Source organism: Ananas comosus, linkage group 2 (assembly GCF_001540865.1).
Source record: "Ananas comosus cultivar F153 linkage group 2, ASM154086v1, whole genome shotgun sequence".
Classification (NCBI taxonomy): domain Eukaryota; kingdom Viridiplantae; phylum Streptophyta; class Magnoliopsida; order Poales; family Bromeliaceae; genus Ananas; species Ananas comosus.
In genome coordinates this window covers 13,918,746-13,934,743 of record NC_033622.1, presented here as the reverse complement: position 1 = coordinate 13,934,743, position 15,998 = coordinate 13,918,746, and the positions used below count along the sequence as shown (strand labels likewise).

Here is a 15,998-nt window from a genome sequence, read left to right as displayed (position 1 = left end):
AGATAGGCTCCTTTCGAAGATTAAGAGAAATCGAGCTAGTACCTTAGGGTTTCGTTCGCGCTTCGGCTTCGTAGTTTTCGGAGTCGTCGACGAGGCGGGAGCAAGAAGGAGGAGAGCGGAAGAAGAGCGACTGTTCCCGATTTGTATTGGAATAGCGCTTCGGCTTCGTAGGTTTCGGAGTCGTTCGCGCTTCGGCTTCGTAGGTTTCGGAGTCGTCGACGAGGCGGGATCAAGGAGGAGGAGAGAGGAAGAAGAGCGACTGTTCCCGATTTGTATTGGAATTGCGTGCGGAAGGGCCGCGAAACCATTATATAGCCCTCGTCCGTTGCCTTCATGCTTATCCTGCGCTTCATCACTTAATAATGCGCAGGTTAGCTTTCCAACGTTACGTGTAATGGGCTAATTAAGTAGAACAAACCGTTCAGTTTAAAATATATGAAACACTAACCGGTTGGTCTGGTTTAAGCCGATTCTCATGATCAGAACCAAAACCTGAATCAAAATTATGCGGTTCCTACCATATTGACCCAAACCAAACCGCTTTTTTTTCTCAAAATGATAAAGAAAATCTAAACCGGACCTAGACCTTAGATCCGGTTACTCTGTTTAGCTGTTTCACACCCCTAAGTTACTTTATGAGTTTGAGAGCTAGCTTTATGACAAAATCTAAAAGCCTTCCGTTATGTTCTAGCGCAATCGGCCGAGTCATCCTGTTTCAATAAATGACCAATTAATTAAATAGATAACAACTGCAACATATGAAGCTCTATTTTTTTTTTTTTTAAGCTAGTAATATAGTACAAGCTCAGTGGTATAATACAGGTTCAGGAATATATATATATACAGTTAAGGAATCATACCAGAGATAAAATTTTTAGATGAACAAGTTCAACTTTCTCCTTAAATGCAAAAGTTCTTTCTTTGTATGCTTGCAAAAGCAGGTTTGAATTCCATTTCAGCTAGAAAGGTTTGAATTCCATTTCAGCTAGAAAGAAGATTTGTTTTGGATTACGCCGTTCTCAGATAAAACAGTTAATCAAACCTTTCAAAAAAAAGTTTTTTAAAGACTTGCAGTGCACAAGGTTCATAAATTAGTAAAAACAGGCTCAAACTTCATTTAAACTGGACAAGAAGATTCGTTTTTAATTATGCTTTGAGAAAAAAAGTAAAAAGTTTATATATTAGCCGATTGATTAACGTCTCTCAGATGAACATCTGAGTCAAAAATACCTCATTGTTAAACATGGATCAGAATCACATATTATCCTCTCTTGGTATATGGTTAGATAAGCTTAAATAAACGACTAAATGATTGGTGCACACTGGTACCTTGTTGTGGCCAACAGAAGATGAACACCGAACCACCAACATTCTGGGAACCTAAGACTCAGGAAATCTGCTTGCGAAAATAATCTCCTTAGTAATAAGACCCAGTTATGAAAATCTGATCGCAACAACAATCAAAAGTGAAAGAAATCGCAAATAACAATTAAACAGAGAGCAGTCTTTAGATGAAGCATTATATCTCATTTAATTGTCCCATAATGCCTTTTAAACTGGAAAAATGACTAGCACTTGCGACTTGGTTGTAGGTTTTGGCGCTTCGTCCAGCCACCATGCAACTATCAGGGCTTGCCCAAAAGAGACAAGAAAAGTATATCCATTAGTGTAATACTCAACCAATATAGTGTTGGAGGAACCCCCCCAACCTTTCAAAAAAGGAAAAGCGCATACCCGACAGGAATTTTGTATTTGTTCGAATCTTACACACTGACTTGATACACACTGATCAACTTTTCGCAAGTTCTCAGCTGCAAATATAGAAGGAAGAAGAAGTTTAAATACAAATATGGATTAAACAGCACTAATCAGCTGCTAATATAGGGTTTATTTATGGTTAGTTACTTTCTCCCTAGCAAGTTATCATCTTCTTATTCTAACAATCAAAGAATGTAATGATCCCCAAAAGCGTATTTGTCCTTGCTGTGCATGGCTATGCCAGTATGTTAAGATAGAAATTTTACATACAATTCATATAGATTTCCAATAGTAGTAATAGCAGTTGCAATTTCTATCCATTGAGGGTATTGTTCGACTAGTGACCAACATTTAAATGCCCTATCATTCTACCAACATGTACAGAAAATGGCACAGTAAAACATGTTTTAAGACGAGCTTCTCACAAAAGAAATATCAAATATGCAAGTGACAGAAATTGGAGATTGTACCAGGAAACTGCATCATGATGAAACAGAGTTCAAAAGTGCGTTAACAAATTTAGTAATCGATACTCTAGTAGATCGCAAGTTAGCAGAAGTTGCGTTAACATCTCTAAAATAAAAACTGAGTAAGTAAATCGCTTGCACAAGATGACTTTAGATTAACTGCAAATAAGATATATGGACGATAAGTATTAAGCATAGAAACCAAGACAGATTGTTATTAGACTATCTAGTAAAATCAGCTGATAGACCATAGTGTCTTCATGTTAACTCCTTGCAAAGAGGGTTAAAACGCCCATTAAATATACGCACCTGCTTACACATGCAGATCTGCCCATCTCAAACTTCTATTCTAAAGTTTCTAATGAAACAGTGCAGTGAATGATTAGAAATACTGTTAAACGCACAAACAGAAAACTCTTTGGCTCATGAAGAAAGAAAGGAAATGAAAGCAAGTATTATAACATTATGCTCCTTAATCCTGCAATGAGGTGATCAGTTTGCATATCAGGTGTAACATATTATACTGAATATATACATTATGCATTGCATTTTCTTAAAACGAGGGTAGGAGATCCTAGTGCTTTTGAGGAAAAAGGTCACAAACAATTTGACCAGAAGAATTAGGAGAAGCGGAATAACCTGAATTCTAGGCATCGCCTAATCAAATTTCTGAGTTGTAGGCCATGAGAAATTGTTTATAAAGATAGAGGTCCAAGTATTTCTAATACGCTGTATATGCCAAGACATATTTTATCCTACCCTGACAATAAGATCTTGTAGGCTGTAAATAAAGGAGCTATAAATATAGGAAACATACATTTACCTGTTCAGAAGAAAAAGTCCTTTCAACTATTCACAAGAATGAAACAAAACACTGGAATTAGTCATTAATTAGAGAGAACATTAATTAGAGAGAACTTCACATGTTGATAAATAGTGTAACTTACAAGTCCATTATATCGGTACCCTATAACTCCTTCCTGCATGGTTGAGACCATTTAGAACACAGCTAACTTACAGCTTAATTGCTATATCTTTGGCCAAAATATGTGAAACTACAACTGCAAAGGAGAAGAAAGGTAATTAAAATGAAATTCATGGAATACATAAAAAGGTAGAAAATATAAAATATAAATTCTTGTGGTCTCCAAAGGATAGAAAATAAAATAAAAAACAACCTTCGAGCCTAGTTCGACAAATGCTAGGTGAAAGATAATGAGATCAGCCAGTGAACCATTAACACGCCTTATGAATTTTAAACGGATTTAGTTTCCTGTGATTCCTTTAGTGAGAAAAATCGGGATGGAAGAATGTTAGAGGACTAGCCGAGTCCAACCTGTCCCAACAAATGACCAATTAATTAAATAGATAATAAATGCAACATATGAAGCTCTATTTTTTTTAAGCTAGTAATATAGTACAGATTAGTGATATAATACAGTTTCGGAAAGAAAATATATACAGTTGAGGAATCATACCAGAGATTATATATTGCATGAACGAGTTCAAATTTCTCCTTAAATGCAAAAGTTCTTTCTTTGAATTCTTGCAAAAGCAGGTTCGAATCCCATTTCTACTGGACAAGAAGATTTTTTTTGGATTATGCCCAGATGAAACAGTTAATCAAATCTTTCCAAAAAAAAAAAAAAGGGACTTGCGATGCACAAGTTCATAAATTAATGAAAACAGTCTCAAACTTCATTTCAAACTGGTCAAGAAGATTTGTTTTGAATTATGCCTGTTACAAGGGAAAAACAGTAAAAGTTTATACATTAGAATTAAAACTTGGCCGATAGATTAACGTCTCTTAGATGAACATCTGAGTTAAAAGTACCTCATTGTTAAACATGGATCAAAATCACGTATTCTCCTCTCGCGGTATATTATTAGATAAGCTTAAATAGATGAGAAAGAGCACCGAACCACCAACGTTTTGGGAACCTGAGACTTGAGTTGTAGGCCATGAGAAATTGTTTATAAAGATGAAGTTTCAAGTAATTCTAATGTGCCGTATATCTCACGCGAAGACATATTTAATCCTACCCTGACAGGAAGATCTTGCAGGCTGTAAGATAAAAGGAGCTATAACTAATAGGAAACATACATACCTGTTCAGAAGACAAAATTCTTTCAACTAAAGAGTGAAACAAAACATTGGAATTAGTCATTAATTAGAGAGAACTTCAGATGTCGATAAGTAGTGTAACTTACCAGTCCATTATATCAGTACCTTATAGCTCCTCCCTGCATGGTTGGGACCATTTAGAACACAGCTAACTTACGGCATAATTGCTGCATCTCTTTGACCAAAATACATGAAACTACAAACTGCAAAGGAGCATAAAGGTAATTAAAATGAAATTCATGGATCACATAAAAGGTGGAAAAGATAAAATATAAATTCTTGTAGTCTCCAAAGGATAGAAAATACAATAAAAATCAACCTTCAAGTCCAGTTCGACAAATGCTAGTTGAAAGATAATGAGATCATTAAGTGAACCTTTAACGCCTTATGAATTTTAAAATGACATTAGTTTCCTGTGATTCCTTAGAAAAAGAAAAATCGAGATGGAAGAATGTTAGAGAACCAGCAACGAGTTAAATATTATGATAATTAAGAATGAAATGTTACTCTTACTTTTCCACTTTTGCTATCCACTTTGCCCAGTATAAATCATTGCAAATGTAGCTGACCTTTACACCAGAGTCGTGGAACCTCCTGAGAATTCAAGTATAAAGCTGAAAGAGAAAGATGAATTAAGGAAACTAATAACACCAGAGAATGTAGAAAATATAGAAGAAAAGTGATGGATTACTTATCATATATTGCAGTTAAAATGAAGAAAAAGACTGGCATTTGCTTTCTTGGTCGTACACTTTGGCACTTGCTTTCTTGGTCACATGTTTCGGCACTTGTTTTCTTGGTCGTAGAGCTCTGTAATAATAATTCACAAGAAAAAGACCCATCAGTGCAATAATCCAGTAGTTCTACATGAAGCCAACAAGAATTTCCTATTGAATGTACCATGCTTAATTGATACTGATCAAGTCTTCTCAAAAATCTCAGCTGTATACTAAGGAAGAGAAGGGATTTAAAACAAATATATCACAAGAAGTTCAAATATTGATCAAATTCGTCACATCAATCTAAACATATTTTTTGACTAAACAACTAACAAGAGTCCCCTGTACCTCATCTGCCTCACCGATTTGTTTGATTGAAGGAACAAGCACTTTTGGAGCCGGATCCCATTAAAGATCCATTCTTCAGAGAAGGGTATTCGCAAGAAGCCTCTGGAATACCTCTTTCGAAATCACTGGGCGATTGATCTTGGATGAACCCATCACCTCGCAATCAGATCCAAAAGATCCTTTACTCACACAAGAATGCAGAATAACGACACGAAAATAAGAGGAAAAAAAAAGAATTATTTCCAAAATTGGAGAACATTGTTATTAGATTATTGTTACTTAGATGAAAAATAATATTTCATATCACAACATGATGAGAGAAGTCATCAAACATATCAAGGAACAAACACCTGATGCACATATCTCGGATGATGGTGTTCACAATTTAACATTGAGAAACCAACTTTCCTAAGTGATTCTAAGTATTGTATTCGAAGAATTAAAACTAGGCTACCAAATTTAACAAGATTCACATAAATGATGGAAAACTAGTTTTAAAGGGATATACAGTATCCTTTCAAAAAGGAATATTCAGTATAGATAACCAACACATAAATCCTGCGCCTGAAAAATAGACAAATTTGCTTCAAATTTAACCCTAGATTTGGCCCAAGATATACATAAAATAATGGAAAACTAATTTAAAAATTGAAGCCGGTTCTAATTTGTTTCATGAAACCGAATTTGTGACAGAATCCAATCTTTCATGCTCATAGAAATAAGAAACCAGCATAAAATCCCATACTCTAATCCAAAATCCACGAAGAAAAGGGAAAACAGATCAAAATAAAAAACCTATGCGCCCTAAAACGAATTAGATCGCAAAAGAAACCAACAATACGAAAACAAAGAAACCTAGAAAAATCAAAAGGGAGAAAGAAGGAGGAGGAGAAGAAGAAGCAAACCTTATCGGGGAGAAGGAGACGAAGAACCCATGAGGGAACCCTTTCCCTCTTCGTCCTCGAGGTAAATGGGCAGCGGAGTGTGCGCGATTTGGAGTGAGGGCTCTTATTTATAGGGAGAAGGGCGAAGGCGCAACGGCTAGTTTTTTTCGCGCCGTTGGGTAATCCGAGTCGGATTAGGATTCTGTTTCAGTGTAACGGTTACATAGTGGTCTCCTACTCGGACGAGGAATTGGATAAGACCGTTAGAACTCGACTCGGACTAGGAATTGGATTAGACCGTTAGAACTCGATTCGAGTTCGAACCGGGCCTGAAATTAATGTTAAAAAATTAGTTGGAAAAATTTATAGCATGTCTATTTTTTTTTAAAAAAAAATTGAACGTAATTTTTTAAATTGAATAATTGTATAACAATTAATTATTTTAAATTTTTTAAAAACAAGTAAAGTTCATGAATCATGAATAAAAGCAGCAACAAAATCAAACACAGCAGAATCAAGATCAAGCATTGAACGATATAGTTCACCTCAAAGAATCATCTCGCTTTCTTTAGATCAAAACGTACTTAGGCGCAATATAGAAAGTTATTTCAGAAACTTTAAAAAACAAATCAGATTCCTTCTTCTCCGGGTGCAAAAACTCCGCAAATTCCTCAATCTTTTCCTTTGAACAGCAAGTTCATGAATCATGAATAAAAGCAGCAACAAAATCAAACGCAGCAGAATCAAGATCAAGCATTGAACGATATAGTTCACCTCAAAGAATCATCTCGTTTTCTTTAGATCAAAACGTACTTAGACTTTAATTGATCAGGGATCCTTCGATCTCAAATCGACAACAGAGTTCGAGATCGAAATGTCGGCTCAAATTGAGGATTCGATCGAGGGAGTGGAAGAGGGATCCGATCCTTCATCACGATGGAGGGAGAAAAAGAGAGATCAAATTTTTAGGATGGAAAAGAGATAGGATCCTTCGAAGGTCAAGAGAAATCGAGTTAGTACCTTAGGGTTTCGTTAGCACTTCGGCTTCGTAGGTTTCAGAGTCGTCGACAAGGTGGGAGCAAGGAGGGGGGAGAGAAGACGAAGAGCTATTGTTCCCGATTTGGATTGGAATAGCGCGTGGAGGAGCCGCGAAACCATTATATAGCCCTCGTCCGTCGCCTTCATGCTATCCTGCGCTTCATCACTTAATAATGCGCAGGTTAGCTTTCCAGTGTTACGTGTAATGGGCTAATTAAGTAGAACAAACGGTTCGGTTTAAAATATATGAAGCACTAACCGGTTGGTCTGGTTTAAGCCGATTCTCATTATCAGAACCAAAAGCTGAATCAAAAATATGCGGTTCCTACCATATTGACCCAAACCAAACAAGTTTTTTTTTTCTCAAAATGATAAAGAAAATCTAAACCGGACCTAGACCTTAGATCCGGTTACTCTGTTTAGCAGTTTCATACCCCTAAGTTACTTTATGAGTTTGAGAACTAGCTCTACAACAAAATCTAAAAGCCTTCCGTTATGTTCTAGCGCTATCGGCCGAGTCATCCTGTTCCAATAAATGACCAATTAATTAAATAGATAACAAGTGCAACATATAAAGCTCTATATTATTATATTACTAGCTTAAAAAAACAAAAAAAAAAATACAGTTAAGGAATCATACGAGAGAAAAAAAATTTAGATGAACAAGTTCAACTTTCTCCTTAAATGCAAAAGTTCTTTCTTTGTATGCTTGCAAAAGCAGGTTTGAATTCCATTTCAGCTGGAAAGAAGATTTGTTTTGGATTATGCCGTTTTCAGATAAAACAGTTAATCAAACCTTTCAAAAAAAAAAAAATTTAAAGACTTGCAGTGCGCAAGGTTCATAAATTAGTAAAAACAGGCTCAAACTTCATCTAAACTGGACAAGGAGATTTATTTTTAATTATGTTTTGAGGGAAAAAAAGTAAAAAGTTTATATATTAGCCGGCTGATTAACATCTCTTAGATGAACATCTGAGTCAAAAGTACCTCACACATGGATCAGAATCACATATTATCCTCTCTTGGTATATGGTTAGATAAGCTTAAATAAACGACTAAATGATTGGTGCACTCCGGTACCTTGTTGTGGCCAACAGAAAATGAACACCAAACCACCAACGTTCTGGGAACCTGAGACTTGAGAAATCTGCTTGCGAAAATAATCTCCTTAGTAATAAGACCTAGTTATGAAAATCTGATCGCAACAACAAGCAAGAGTGAAAGAAATCGCAAATAACAATTAAACAGAAAGCAGTCTTTAGACGACGCATTATATCTCATTTAATTGTCCCATAATGCCTTTTAAACTGGAAAAATGACTAGCACTTGCGACTTGGTTGTAGGTTTTGGCGCTTTATCAAGCCACCATGCAACTATCAGGGCTTGCCCAAAAGAGAGAAGAAAAGTATATCCATTAGTGTAATACTCAACCAATATATTGTTGGAGGAACCCTCCCTAAACTTTCAAAAAAGGAAAAATGACTAGCACTTGCGACAGGAATTTTGTATGTGATCAAATCTTACACACTGGCTTGAGACACCCTGATCAACTTTTCGCAAGTTCTCAGCTGCAAATATAAAAGGAAGAAGAAGTTTAAATACAAATATGGATCAAATAGCACTAATCAACTGCAAATATAGGGTTTATTTGTGGTTACTTTCTCCCTAACAAATTATCTTCTTGTTATTCTAACAGTCAAAGAATGTAATGATCCCCAAAAGCGTATTGTCCTTGCCGTGCATGGCTATGCCATTATGTTAAGAAAGAAATTTTACGATATAGATTTCCAATAATAGCAGTAGCAATTGTGATTTTGAACCATTGAGGGTATTGCTCGATTGGTGACAGCATTTAACTGCCCTATTATTCTGCCAACATGTTCAGAAAATGGCACAGTAAAGTATATTTTAAGACGAGCTTCTCACAAAAGAAACATCAAATGTGCAAGTGACAGAAATTGGAGATTGTACCAGGAAACTGCATCATGATGAAACAGAGTTCAAAAGTAGGTTAACATTTAGTAATCGATACTCTAGTAGATCGTAAGTTAGCAGAAGTCGCGTTAACATCTCTAAAATAAAAACTGAGTAAGTAAATCGCTTGCACAAGATGAATTTACATTAACTCCAAATAAGATATATGGATGATAAGTATTAAGCATAGAAAACCAAGACGGGTTGTTATTAGACTATCTAGTAAAATCAGCTGATAGACCATAGTGTCTTCTTGTTAACTCCTTGCAAAGAGGGTTAAAAGCCCATTAAATATACACACCTGCTTACACATGCAGATCTACCTACCAATCTCAAACTTCTATTCTCAAGTTTCTAATGAAACAGTGCAGTAAATGATTAGATATGTTGTTAAACACACAAAAAGAAAACTAAACTTTCGGCTCATGAAGAAAGATAGAAAATGAAAGCAAGTATTTTAACATTATGCTCCTTAATCCTGCAATGAGGTGATCAGTTTGCATATCAGGTGTAACATATTATATTGAATATATGCATTATGCATTACATTTTCTTAAAACGAGGGTAGAAGACTCTAGTGCTTTTGAGGAAAAAGGTCACAAACAATTTGACACATTTCCGTAGGCCATGAGAAATTGTTTATAAAGATAGAGGTCCAAGTATTTCTAATACGCTGTATATGCCAAGACATATTTTATCCTACCCTGACAGTAAGATCTTGTAGGCTGAAAATAAAGGAGCTATAAATATAGGAAACATACATTTACCTGTTCGGAAGAAAAAGTTCTTTCAACTATTCACAAGAATGAAACAAAACACTGGAATTAGTCATTAATTAGAGAGCATTAATTAGAGAGAACTTCACATGTTGATAAATAGTGTAACTTACAAGTCCATTATATCGGTACCCTATAACTCCTTCCTGCATGGTTGAGACCATTTAGAACACAGCTAACTTCCAGCTTAATTGCTGCATCTCTTTGGCCAGAATATGTGAAACTACAACTGCAAAGGAGAAGAAAGATAATTAAAATGAAATTCATGGAATACATAAAAAGGTAGAAATGATAAAATATAAATTCTTGTGGTCTCCAAAGGATAGAAAATAAAATAAAAATCAACCTTCGAGTCTAGTTCGACAAATGCTGGGTGAAAGATAATGAATGAGATCAGCCAGTGAACCATTAACATGCCTTATGAATTTTAAAATGGATTTAGTTTCCTCTGATTCCTTTAGAGAGAAAAATCGGGATGGAAGAATGTTAGAGGACTAGCCGAGTCCATCCTGTCCCAACAAATGACCAATTAATTAAATAGATAATAAATGCAATATGAAGCTCTATTTTTTTTTAAGCTAGTAATATAGTACAGATTAGTGATATAATACAGTTTCAGGAAAAAAAAATATACAGTTGAGGAATCCTAACAGAGATAATATCTTTGCATGAACGAGTTCAACTTTCTCCTTAAATGCAAAAGTTCTTTCTTTGAATTCTTGCAAAAGCAGGTTTGAATCCCATTTTGACTGAACAAGAAGATGTTTTGGATTATGCCCCTTTCAGATGAAACAGTTAACCAAACCTTTTCCGAAAAAAACAAAAAATAGAAAACAAAAGAAGACTTGCGGTGCACAAGTTCATAAATTAGTAAAAACAGGCTCAAACTTCATTTCAAACTGGTCAAGAAGATTTGTTTTGAATTATGCCTGTTACAGGGGAAAAAAGTAAAAAGTTTATATATTATAATTAAAACTTGGCTGATAGATTAACGTCTCTTAGATGAACATCTGAGTCAAAAGTACCTCATTGTTAAACATGGATCAGAATCACGTATTCTCCTCTCGCAGTATATGATTAGGTAAGCTTAAATAGATGAGAAAGAAATTGTCAGACTAGGTACTTTGTTGTGTGGCCAATAGGGAGCACCGAACCACCAATGTTCTGGGAACCTGAGGCTTAAGAAATCTGCTTGCAAAAATTATCTCCTTAGTAATAATACCCAATTATGAAAATCTGCTCACAACAACAATCAAAAGTTTGAAAAAAAATTGCAAATAACAAGTAAACAGAAAGCAGTCTTTAGAGAAGCATAATTTCTCATTTAGCTGTCCCATAATGCATTTAAACTGGAAAAACGATAAATACTTGCCATCTTGGTTGTAGGTTTTGGAACTTCGTCCAGCCACCGTGCAACTATCAGGGCTGGCCTAAAAGAGAGAAGAAAAGTATAGCCATTAATGTAGTACTTGACCAATATAGTGTTGGAGGAGCCCTCCCCTGACCTTTCAAAAAAAAAAAAAAAGTGCAATATTAGACAACAATTTTGTATTTGATGGAATGACTTGAGAGTGGATGATCAACTTTTTGCAAGTTCTCAGCTGCAAATATAAAAGGAAGAAGAAGTTTAAATACACATCTAGATTAAATAGCACTAATCAGCTGGAAATATTAGGTTTATTTGTGGTTGCTTTCTTCTTAGCTACTTACTTTCTTCTTATTCTAACAGCCAAAGAATGTAATGATCCCCAAAAGTGTATTGCCCTTGTCATGCATGGCTGTGCATTATGTTAAGATAGAAATTATACATACAATTCACATAGATTTCCAATAATAGTAGTAGCAATTGCGATTTGGAACCATTGAGGGTGTTGGTTGATTGGTGACAGTATTTAACTGCTCTATCATTCTGCCAACATGTAGAGAAAATGGCACAGTAAAGTACATTTGAAGACGAGCTTCTCACAAAAGAAATATCAAATATGCAAGTGACAGAAATTGAAGATTGTACCAGGAAACAGCATCATGATGAAACAGAGTTCAAAAGTGGGTTAACAAATTTAATAATTGATACTCTAGAAGATCGCAAGTTAGCTGAAGTCACAGTAACATCTCTAAAATAAAAAATGAGTAAGTAAATCGCTTGCACAAGATGAACTTAGATTAACTCCAAGTAAGATATGTGGATCGTAAGTATTAAGCGAAGAAAACCAAGACAGATTTTTATTGGATTATCTAGTAAAATCAGCTGATAGACCATAGTGTCTTCATGTTAACTCCTTGAAAAGAGGGTTAAACGCACCTGCCTACACATGTAGATCTACCAGTCTCAAACTTCTATTCTCAAGTATCTAATGAAACAGTGCAGTAAATGAACTAGAAATGCTGATAAACGCACGAATAGAAACTAAACTTTGGCTCATAAAGAAAGAAAGATAAAGAAAATAAGTACTGTAACATTACGCTCCTAATTCTGCAATAAGGTGATCAATTTGCATATCAAGTGTGACATATTATGCTGAAGATATACATTATGCATTACATTTTCTTAAAACAAGGCTAGGAGACCCTAGTGCTTTTGAGGAAAAAGGTCACAAACAATTTGACCCAGTTCTGAGTTGTAGGCCATGAGAAATTGTTTATAAAGATAAAGTTCCAAATAATTCTAATATGCCGTATATCTCATGCTAAGACATATTTAATCCTACCCTGACAGGAAGATCTTGCAGGCTGTAAGATAAAATAAGCTATAACTATAGGAAACATACATTTACCTGTGCAGAAGAAAAAGTTCTTTCAACTAAAGAGTGAAACAAAACACTGGAATCAGTCATTAATTAGAGAGAACTTCACATGTCTATAAATAGTGTAACTTACAAGTCCATTATATCAGTACCTTATAGCTCCTCCCTGCATGGATGAGACCATTTAGAACACAGCTAACTTACAGCATAATTGCTGCATCTCTTTGACCAAAATATGTGAAATTACAAACTGCAAAGGAACAGAAAGGTAACTAAAATGAAATTCATGGATCACAGGTGGGAGAATGTTGTAGAAGAAAACTGAGGAAAATTAGCACGGCGAAGCAGCTAGCAGACACATTCCAATATTGCATACCCAAATACGAAAGTTCTATCCATAGAGATGAGACTATAACAATAAGACATAGAAACAGGGTAGTGAAGATGAAACTTGAAGTAAATTAGGAGAGAGGCATTAATTTACAGTGATTATACAAATAATGACAACATTAATTTATTTCTACGAAAGTGCAAACAGGAAAGTAAACAATAAGAAGAGTTCAAATATAAAAATATATGACTGACCATATTCACACACCAAACATATTTCAATTTTCTTTTAAAAGAAGGAACAACTAGTTGTTACAAGTAAATTTTAACTTATAAGCACCCGAAAATATATAAATATACATTTCTAAAGAACTCACAAGTGTATACTTTATACAGTATAGTTAAAACAATTATTGGAACTCTATTTAAAGAAAAGTGGCTGCAAGCTAAAACCCAATATCCTATAATGCAAATTAGGAAAACAATCGTACTAAAAAATGTAGACTAAGTGATCTTAAATAGCAGCTTTACATGAACTGCACACTATGAATCATAAGGGTAAAGCCTATGAATTCAATTCCACTATCGTGCCTTGCTAGTGCTCTTGAGAGTTGAATCAACCGTGAAAGCATGACAGTGGGCAGTGTAACCGCACCAAGAAGTATCCCAGATGAAGTGCCAGGTCTAGAATAGATGCATGAATTAGTTACAAGAGAAAATGAATCTCTACTAATCATAAAGTATCACATAGCACAAAAGCATGGTGCAAAACATGAAGAATTCGAAACTGACATACTTCACAATGTAAGCCCACAGCGATAGCATAATGAAAAATTCACATGGATTCAGCTCAATTCGCAACTACAACTCAAATAAGAGCCTCGTGGCACGCACTTCAAGAAGACAATTAAATTAAGATGCATCTATTCCTTTGCTTAGTTAGTCCTCAGTATTTATCCCTCTTTGCGTCCTCTTCACAATAGATCTTATTTCAAACTCCATTTCCAAAATCACAGTGTAAACAGCTTCTAATACAGATATTCACTTGAAGTAGAACCAAAAAACCTCCTAAATCTACTGGAAACTAGCTTATAAAGATGAGGCAAATCTTAAGGATGCAAACCTAATATCCCAATTCGCAAACAAACTACGCTGGTGGAAAAGATAAAATATAAATTCTTGTAAGTCTCCAAAGGACGGAAAATACAATAAAAATCAACCTTCGAGTTCGACAAATGCTAGTCGAAAGATAATGAGATTAGCAAGTGACCTTCAACGCCTTATGAATTTTAAAATGAAATTAGTTTCCTGTGATTCCTTAGAAAAAGAAAAATCGAGATGGAAGAATGTTAGAGAACTAGCAATGAGTTAAATATTATGATAATTAAGAATGAAATGTTACTCTTACTTTTCCACCATTGCTAGCCTCTTTGCCCAGTATAAATTATTGCAAATATAGCTGACCTTTACACCAGAGTCATGGAACCACCTGAGAATTCAAGTATAAAACTGAAAGAGAAAGATGAATTAAGAAAACTAATAACACCAGAGAATGTAGAAAGGATAGAAGAAAAGTGATGAGTTACTTCTCATATATTGCAGTTAAAATGAAGAAAAGGACCGGCATTTGCTTTCTTGGTCGTACGCTTTGGCACTTGCTTTCTCGTTCGCATGTTTTGGCACTTGTTTTCTTGGTCGTACAGCCCTGTAATAATAATTCACAAGAAAAAGACCCATCAGTGCAATAATCCAGTAGTTCTACATGAAGCCCACAAGAATTTCCTATTTAATTGAATGTACCATGCTGAATTGATACTGATCAACTCCTCTCAAAAATCTCAGCTGTATACGAAGGAAGAGAAGGGATTTAAAACAAATATATCACAAGAAGTCCAAATATTGATCAAATTCGTCACATCAATCTAAACATATTTTTTGACTAAACAACTAACAAGAGTCCCCTGTACCTCATCTGCCTCACCGATTTGTTTGATTGAAAGAAGAAGCACTTTTGGAGCCGGATCCCATTAAAGATCCATTCTTCGGAGAAGGGTATTGGCAAGAAGCCTCTGGAATACCTCTTTCGAAATCAATTGGCGATTGATCTTGGATGAACCCATCACCTCGCAATAAGATCCAAAAGATCCTTTACTCACACAAGAATGCAGAATAATGGCACGAAAATAAGAGGAAAAGAAAAGAATTATTTCTAAAATTGGAGAACGTTGTTATTAGATTATTGTTACTTAGATGAAGCATAATATTTCATATCACAACATGATGAGAGAAGTCATCAAATATATCAAGGAACAAACACCTGATACACATATCTCGGATGATGGTTTACATGTACAATTTAACATCGAGAAACCAACTTTCCTAAGTATTTCTAAGTATTGTATTCGAAGAATTAAAACTAGGCTACCAAATTTAACAAGATTCACATAAATGATGGAAAACTAGTTTTAAAGGGATATTCAGTATAGGTTACATCACATAAATCCTGTGCCTGAAAAATAGACAAATTTGCGTCGAATTTAACCCTAGATTTGGCCGGAGATGCACATAAAATAATGGAAAACTAGTTTAAAAATTGAAGCCGGTTCTAATTTGTTTCAAGAAAGCGAATTTGTGAAAGAATCCAATCTTTCATGCTCATAGAAATAAGAAACCGGCATAAAATCCCATACTCTAATCCAAAATCCACGAAGAAAAGGGAAAACAGATCAAAATAAAAAATCTACGCGCCCTAAAACGAATTAGATCGCAAAAGAAACCAACAATACGAAAACAAAGAAACCTAGAAAAATCAAAAGGGAGAAAGGAGGAGGAGAA

The 15,998-nt window shown here is 35.0% G+C and overlaps 2 long non-coding RNA genes across 4 annotated transcripts in view; both read right to left on the bottom strand.

Annotated features, from left to right (window-relative positions):
* The window catches only part of LOC109706264, a 30,799-nt gene extending 23,319 nt beyond the window's left edge, over positions 1–7,480 (bottom strand). Inside the window, exons 1-16 of the long non-coding RNA XR_002215141.1 lie at positions 7,322–7,480; positions 7,115–7,227; positions 6,323–6,630; positions 5,418–5,596; positions 5,042–5,160; positions 4,864–4,964; positions 4,670–4,772; positions 4,437–4,553; positions 4,334–4,359; positions 4,060–4,166; positions 3,704–3,798; positions 3,404–3,561; positions 3,173–3,286; positions 1,735–3,074; positions 1,330–1,631; positions 43–710 (exon numbers count right to left, since the gene is read on the bottom strand). This is a non-coding gene — a long non-coding RNA (uncharacterized LOC109706264). The remainder of the gene's footprint in view (positions 1–42; positions 711–1,329; positions 1,632–1,734; positions 3,075–3,172; positions 3,287–3,403; positions 3,562–3,703; positions 3,799–4,059; positions 4,167–4,333; positions 4,360–4,436; positions 4,554–4,669; positions 4,773–4,863; positions 4,965–5,041; positions 5,161–5,417; positions 5,597–6,322; positions 6,631–7,114; positions 7,228–7,321) is intronic.
* LOC109706278 lies at positions 8,124–11,446 on the bottom strand. 3 transcript variants are annotated; one of them, XR_002215153.1, is made up of 6 exons: positions 11,115–11,446; positions 10,436–10,598; positions 10,203–10,318; positions 10,081–10,106; positions 8,864–8,907; positions 8,124–8,486 (listed from the first exon to the last, which is right to left on the bottom strand). It is a non-coding gene; the product is annotated as an uncharacterized LOC109706278 (long non-coding RNA). The 3 variants fall into 3 exon arrangements; XR_002215151.1 differs by lacking the exon at positions 8,124–8,486 and having other exon boundaries at positions 8,580–8,907; positions 10,075–10,106; XR_002215148.1 differs by lacking the exon at positions 8,124–8,486 and having other exon boundaries at positions 8,580–8,907.